Genomic DNA, 7,557 nt, shown 5'->3' on the forward strand with positions numbered 1-7,557 from the left:
GCTCAGTCTTTTTTTTTTTTTTTTTTACAGCTTTAAAGCTTAACTGGGATACAAGTGCTAAAGATAATGCACAGTGGAACTCTAGCTTTGCTTTGGTGGCAATCCTATGTAACTGAGGAATGTGCATTGTTCTAGACAGTGGTTCTCTAAATACCTGCTGGGGAATGAATCTCCCTCTTTCCTCGTCTTTGTATGTCTCGGATACTCCTCTGCTGGAGGAGTGGCAAGCAGCTCTGTATAACACAATGCTACCTCCTGCACCCATTCATTTACATAGTGCTCGGTGCATCCTTGCTTCATCACTTCTGTGCTTGTGCTCGCTGAAATTGTCTCTGGATCTCATTTAACTGAGCTGCAGCCTACTGTGATTTGGAACTGCCAGGTCCAGGGTGGTTGTTCACTGAGCTGCAGGAATAGGTAAGAGCATTATATACTTGCTTCCATATGTGCATATCCACCTATATAGTTAGTGGGTCACCCAATGCATAGAGAGATGTGTTCCACTGATATGCCATATGTATGCTGCTGCTATACAAGCCTGGGTAGGTACTTTTATCTCTCTAGTGATTTGTGTTAAATGTCAGAGAATAAGGGCATCCCTTTACATCACAGGTATGCATCTGGTGTCTGATTGATGTATCTGGTGTAGAAATGATTTATTTCCTAGTGGTTGCTTGAAATGTATAGTCCAGAGATATACAACCTTGCCACTCCAGCTGTTGAGGAACTACCCATGAGGCATCGAAAGACTCTGGCAGCTGCAGGCATGGCTCCTAAAAGCAGATACATGATGGGATTTGTAGTTCCAGCACAGCTGGCGTGCCAAGATTGCTTACCCCGGTATAGCCCATCATCCTTTCCAGGGGCAGGGGTGAGGGGGGCAGGAGATCATGGTGCGCGGCATCCCTCCCAGGTCACTGACAGCACTGGTTGCCAGGAGCTGAGTGGAATGTCAGCCAGAGCATCCCGCTCATCTCCGGGCAACCAGTGATGTCAGTGAGCTAGGTAGGACGCCGGCCAAAGCATCACTGATTGCTAAGAGCTCTTCATAACCTGGGACGATCTGGCAGCAGATGTGCCATGTGACCCAATGAGATGCCACCTGAGGCAAACGCCTTAGGCTGCCTCATTATAGGGACAGGCCTGCATGCATTATAGGGGCACTGCATCACAGGTGCAGATTAGAGGATAAAGGGCTTGTTAGCAACATGCTTAGCTTAACTGCCTTTTTCAATGTCAAAATGTATGTATAAATGTCTTCAGAAAAAACGAAATACACTTCTTACTGCTACACATAAAGCTGGCTATACACTGGTTACATTTCTATCAACTCTTGCTGAATTTTTAGAAATTAGAGCAGTAGGGGGTTGTTATAGAAATTAATATCGTATTTAAATCCGCTGCGCTTAAAAGCACAGTTCTCTGCTCTCCCGGTATAATTTGGCTGAACGCGCTCAGCAAGGAAACACAGACACACTGCTGTTGTCTCATCAGATCCTCAGTCGCTGCCCTCATCACTTGAGGAAGACTTCTTTATTTATAGGGGTAACACAGGAGGTGCTGGCCACAATAGCCACCACTCCCTCATACAACAATAGAATACAGAGCCAGCCAATGAAACACATGTATACATCTGAATAGACAATAGAAAAAGGTGAGGGTATGCTCATGCATGTGAAGCACCGTGCACAGTTACCAGCTGCTAGTTCATGTTTCACGTGCACATTTGTTAACAATGGGAAACCATGTGCAATGGATTTCCCGCCAAAAACACTTACACAAAGGAAGCAGCATGCCTGCACATGGACGACACCATCTTTAATCTCCCATTAACACTTGTTTGTGACTATGTTGGAATGTGTGACCAGTAACGCGGTCACACTTCCAACGTAATCCCCCCGTTTGACAGCAGTGGAATGTGTGACCGCGCATTAGGTCAAGCATTCCAACGCTTTGTCGGCTGTTCCAGGCCAGATCGTCTCACTGCGCACGGTCTGAAATGTCACTTCAATTGGACTTTGTGAGTGCGGCAGGGGGGAAGGTGATTCACAAACAGTAATTGCAGGAGTGTTAATTCAGCCAGCGCCGGAGATGTATAAAAAAAAATATAAAAAATATATCTGCGGTGCTCACTGGCTGATTTTAACACTTCTGCAGTTACTGTTTCTGAATCACCCCTCCTCTGCGGCACTCACAAAGTCGGATAAAAGTGACATGTGGGGACCAATCAGCTGCTCCAGGCAGATGGGGTAATGCAGATCGGTTCTCATGCACATGCACAGTGAGCTGATCTGCCCTTGAACAGCCAACGAAGCGTTGGAATGCTTGACCTAACGGGCAGTCACACATTCCACCGCTGTAAAACCGGGCGTGATGTCATTGGGATGTCTAAACGCGTCACCGGTCACACATTCCAACGTAGTCACAAACTTTGATAGAGCAGTGGGTGTGGCCTGATTGGTCCCTCCCACAGCTCTACTCAGGCACAAGGATTTACAAGATTGTGTGTTTTAGTTTTGGGTAGAGAAGAGAACGGTTTTAACTTCAGATTTATTGCCTATGCCCTGTTGGGGAGATTTTCTCCACTACTGTGTCTGTGACAGTGTTGTCAATGCACCAGGAAATAAAGGTAAATCTCCAGTGAGATAGTTCACAAAATCTTGACAGGGAGTTTTAGCTAGGGATGCACCAATACCGATTTTGTATCGAGTACGAGTACCAATATTTATTTGTTGGCACTCGTTGATACCGAGTACCGATACCGGTACTTCAGCTAGCATGGAGCCGGCTTCCCGGGCAATCAGGAAGCTGGCTTCATGCTGATTGGCTGGAAGCCATTTAGCATGGAACCGACCAAACAGTATGGAGGCGGCCAAACAGCAGGAAGCCGGGAGGCAGGAGTACTCAGCCAAATACTCGGTATAGGCACCGATATCGATACTAGTATTGGTATCGGTGTATCCATAGTTCTAACCATTCCCTACTCCATCAAAAATTAGTACACATATCCAAAGAACTATGGTATATATTAAATATACTAGTCATAAATCAATCAAATCAACCAATATAGGTGTATATCGAGAACAAAGTAATTGACACCTCAAAAACCCCATAGTTCTTTGGGTATGTTTATGCGTTTATGCATTTAGGGCTCGTTCACACCTAGGCGCTTTTTTGCTCAAAGGTAAAGCACAACAAAATGCTCAAGACAAGGAATCTCATTCATTTCTATGGCCCCTGTGCACACCTGAGCATTTTGCTGCAAGCAGAAATATTTCTGTTACCGGAGAGCTACTTTTGAGCTACTTTTTGGCAGATTACAGAGCATTTTGGTCCCATAGACTTCAATGGGAAACTTTGTGCGAAAACAAAGCGCAACAAAATACTCAGGGGTGAACAGGGGCCATACAAATGAATGGGATTCCTTGTCTTGAGCATTTTGTCGTGCTTAGCTTGGAGTGACAAAATGCCTAGGTGTGAATGGTGCCTTAGGGATGTGGTATCTGGATATTTAATGGAGCCAGGTGATTGTTATTTGTATATATCAAAAATGACTAGTGATACATGTTAAAGTTTGCTCAGGAATCACAATCAAATTGGATGAAACTGAAGCTTTAAAATGTAATGCAATCACATTTAACTGTAGACCTGTCTACACTTCTACATTTGTAGTGTAGTTTATTGCATGCAAAACTGTATGCAAAATACTCAATATGGTCTGTGTCCTAAACTGCATGAAGAAAATGCAAAGGTGTGAACAGTGAGGTTGACTATAATAGTACAGATTTGTGATGCATTTATCTATTTTGGCATATATGTGCAATGTGTACAGACTATATGTAACCATGTTCCTGTAGGCCACATCCAATATCCAGCACAATTTAGCCAAACCCATCTTTCACAGCCTCATGCTCGAAGCGTCACGTTGTCTTCTTTCCAGATTGTCCTTCTTTCTCAACTTCTGATGCTGGGAGGTATGCCACTGTATCAGGACAACGGAAACAGGATACGATTACAGCACTCTGCCCTTCTCTGCATCCATATAACAGAGAGGGGCATGGTTCTGTAGTCCTCAGAGATAGCAGAAAACAATGTAATAGATAACAGTCAGCACAGGCTTATCAAACAGATTTAAAAAAAAAAAAGCTTTTAAAGGCGTATTAACCTGACCAAAAGGGGCCAAATAAGAGAATTAGATTTTTAGGCCCATTTCACATGGGCGTTCCATCAGTCTGTTTTTGACCTGTCCATCTATATTCCCCCACTTCCAGGTCTGTTCAGGCGCATGGGACAACAATTTGGTTCTGTTTTACTGACATGAACAGATGTGGGTGGATATAGGTAGATGTACATCCTTTTACATCTGGTCACCCATAGTAATTACATGGGTCAATTTTTCCACCATCGTGGGATTGGAATTGACGCGGAAGTTACATATGTGGCATCCATCTCTGTTCTAATTCAGCAAGGGATCCATCTGAGTTGGAAACTACAGCACCTGTGTGAAAGGGGCCGTAAGGTTTATGCAGCCTTTGAATATTGAGTTTAAATATTGCATTTCCGGACATGCTTTAACTGTGCAAGGGTTTAACAATAAAATACAGCTAAGCTTTGAAATTTGTCTAAAAACTTGTGAAAAACGGGAAGGAAAAGTCTTGTTTGAAGAAAGGTCACCTGTCTGTGCTTAAGGACAAATGAGATATATTTAATTTATCAAAGGATAGTTGTTGTATTAGATAAGAAGGCAGATGATATTATTTTTTTCATGAAAGCAGCTCAAGGTGCTCATATCCATACACTAAAATTAATGCGAAGAGCGAAGCAAAACACCATTAAAATCACATGAGCTGACTACACAATGTCAACACGAGGGTGGGATTAGTGTGAGCCATACTTGTGTGGGTGATCTTACAATAAGCCTACTTGATGTGTCGAATGTATCCAGCTAATATACAATCTATTAATTAACCCTTGCATGATGTGTCCAGTATGTACTATATGTGCCTTGTACACAAACATAAAAAAAACTACCCTTATCTCTTGATATGATAAAGAGGAACACTTTCCCGCACAATGTATGTAGGCAATGGACACAGCCCTGCCATGCCCCCAGTTATATATAGGCAATGGGCAAAACCCTGCCATGCCCCCAGTTATATATAGACAATGTGCAAAACCCTGCCATGCCCCCAGTTATATATAGGCAATAGGCACACCCCTGCCATTTTTCCAGTTATACTGTATATAGGCAATGGACACACCCCTGCCATGCCCCCAGTTGTATATAGGCAATGGACACACCCCTGCCATGCCCCCAGTTATATAAAGATAATGGATACACCCCTGCCATGCTCCCAGTTATATAAAAGCAATGGATACACCCCTGCATATGCCCCCAATTATGCAGACCATTAAGAATGTATATGCCAAAAATAATTGGTTAAACCCAGACTTTTTTTTTTTTCACTGTTACCTCTACTTTATATTGGCTTTTCAAAATAGCAATCAAGATAATTAAGAGATAAGATCAAGGTTTGACTGCAGAATAATATTTTTGGTAGTTAAGTTGAACTTTTTCATATATATCTGAATATCGGACCAAAAAGAGGGACAACTGAGGAGGAAAGAGGGATGGAGGGATTTGGTTCCAAATGAGTGACAATCCTTTTAAATAAGGGAGAATTGGGAGGTATGAACTACTTTTAAATATGTAAGAATTGGGAGGTATGAACTACTATCTTACCTTTCTGTAAATGTCATCAATAAGTTGCCTGTTGCAGGAATCCATTCAGAATCTGTTTAGTGAGTCTTAACTTGCCTGGCTTTAAAAAAGACAGATCTCTTTGATTTGGACATACACCAGCATGGCAAAACTCAAAAGAATCGGAACCGGAATTAGAATTTGCAACTCTTAGCTGCAATTCCAGGTAACATCCGTGTATATGTCAAATGATTTGGCAACAGTAGTAGGATTATAAATCCCAATATGAAATTGATAAGTATCTGTGGGGCTAATAAGTGTTGTAGCTAACATGAAATATTTTGAAGGGACATGAAAGCTAACTTCACTTAATGCAAGAACACAAGATGCCATGATCTGTCTTGTTTTATCTGCACATTAAATAAAATAATCGCAAAATGTTTGTTTACATGTAAAAAAGGTGTAGCGTGTATATATCTAATTTATTAAAGGTGTTAGGGTCATCACAATATTGAAAAGATAGGAGAATTGAGGTCAATGGTTTTAATAAAATCCATATTCCAATTCCTAAATTCCTAATTTTATCCTGTAACTCATAAAGCTGAATTCCAGCCTTACCCAGTTATTGTAGCTGATGTACAGCTTCCTCTGCTGATCATAATGCAGTAACTGCCGTATTTATGCACACTCTGGTAAGCTCACAGTGTGCAATAAAAGCGTTTGCAATACTTCCTATTCAGATGATGACCAGGGTCCTCCAGTCCTTTTCTCACGAGCCTGGCTGTCAGCTTCTGACCCCTTTAACCACTTCAAGACCAGGTGTTTAGACCCCCTTCCTGGCCAGGCCATTTTTCAGTGTTCAGCGCTGCAGTCCTTTGACTGACGTTTATTCCGTCATGCAACGCTGTACTGAAATGAATTTTATACCCTTTTTTGGGGACAGATAGGGCTTTATTTTGGGGGTATTTAATCACCACTGGGGTTTTTATTTTTTATTATAATTAGGAAAAATTACAGAAAATTTTGAAAAAAAAAAGTTTTTTTTTACATTATGTTAGGAAACATTTATTATTAACCAGTTTTTTGGTAAAATATAAAAGATCGGGTCACGTCGGGTAAATAGACACCAAACATGTCAAGCTTTAAAATTGCGCGCACCCGCGAAATTGCAGAAAACTACCATACCCAAAATTGGCCATAGGCGACGCTTTAAAAGCTTTTACCGCTCATCAGTTTAGTGTTATCAGTGATTGATGGCCCTAGACTTATTGCTCTCACTGCGACGTTCGCGGCGATATGTAACATGTGCGGCGCAATGGGCGCAATCGTCTTTTTTGCACGTATGCGCCCCCGACGCATGTTTGCATGCGTGTATGTATAGGTGGGGACTTAAAAAATTTTTTTGTTTTTTTATTCTTTTTTTATGTGTAACTTTAAATTTTGGGGGGGGGGAACTTACATTTTTTTTCCCTTTTTTTTTTCCCCACTAAACTTTATTGCTATCACATACGGGGGCTAATAAAACCCCCCTATGTGATAGCAAAATATGTGACAGGTCCTCTTTATGGAGACATCAGGGGTCTCCAAGACCCCTAATGTCACCTAGGACCCCCCAAAAGAAGCTGATGAAGCACAGATCTGCTCCATCAGCTTCTTTCCAGCTTCTGAAGCTGGAGAGTGACACAAGAATGCGGAAGTGATGTATTATACAACACTTCCGCATTCTTGCAGAGGAGAGGGGACCGGAGGGAGCTCGTGTACCGAGCTCTCTCAGATCCCCGTGACACAGCCGACATGCTGATCCTGGGCTCGCACCGGGGCACAGCGGAGCCCGGGATCAGCGGGACAACGGCAGG

The 7,557-nt window shown here is 42.4% G+C and overlaps 1 protein-coding gene across 1 annotated transcript in view; it reads left to right on the forward strand.

Moving 5' to 3' along the window:
- The first annotated feature begins 288 nt into the window (after positions 1 to 288).
- ENTPD3 (ectonucleoside triphosphate diphosphohydrolase 3) overlaps positions 289 to 7,557 on the forward strand; it is a 39,013-nt gene continuing 31,744 nt past the window's right edge. The window contains exon 1 of the mRNA XM_018562751.1: positions 289 to 417. The gene's annotated coding sequence lies outside the window, so the exon portion shown is untranslated. The remainder of the gene's footprint in view (positions 418 to 7,557) is intronic.

This window comes from Nanorana parkeri, unplaced genomic scaffold (assembly GCF_000935625.1).
Source record: "Nanorana parkeri isolate BGI_ZX_2015 unplaced genomic scaffold, ASM93562v1 scaffold597, whole genome shotgun sequence".
Classification (NCBI taxonomy): Eukaryota; Metazoa; Chordata; class Amphibia; order Anura; family Dicroglossidae; genus Nanorana; species Nanorana parkeri.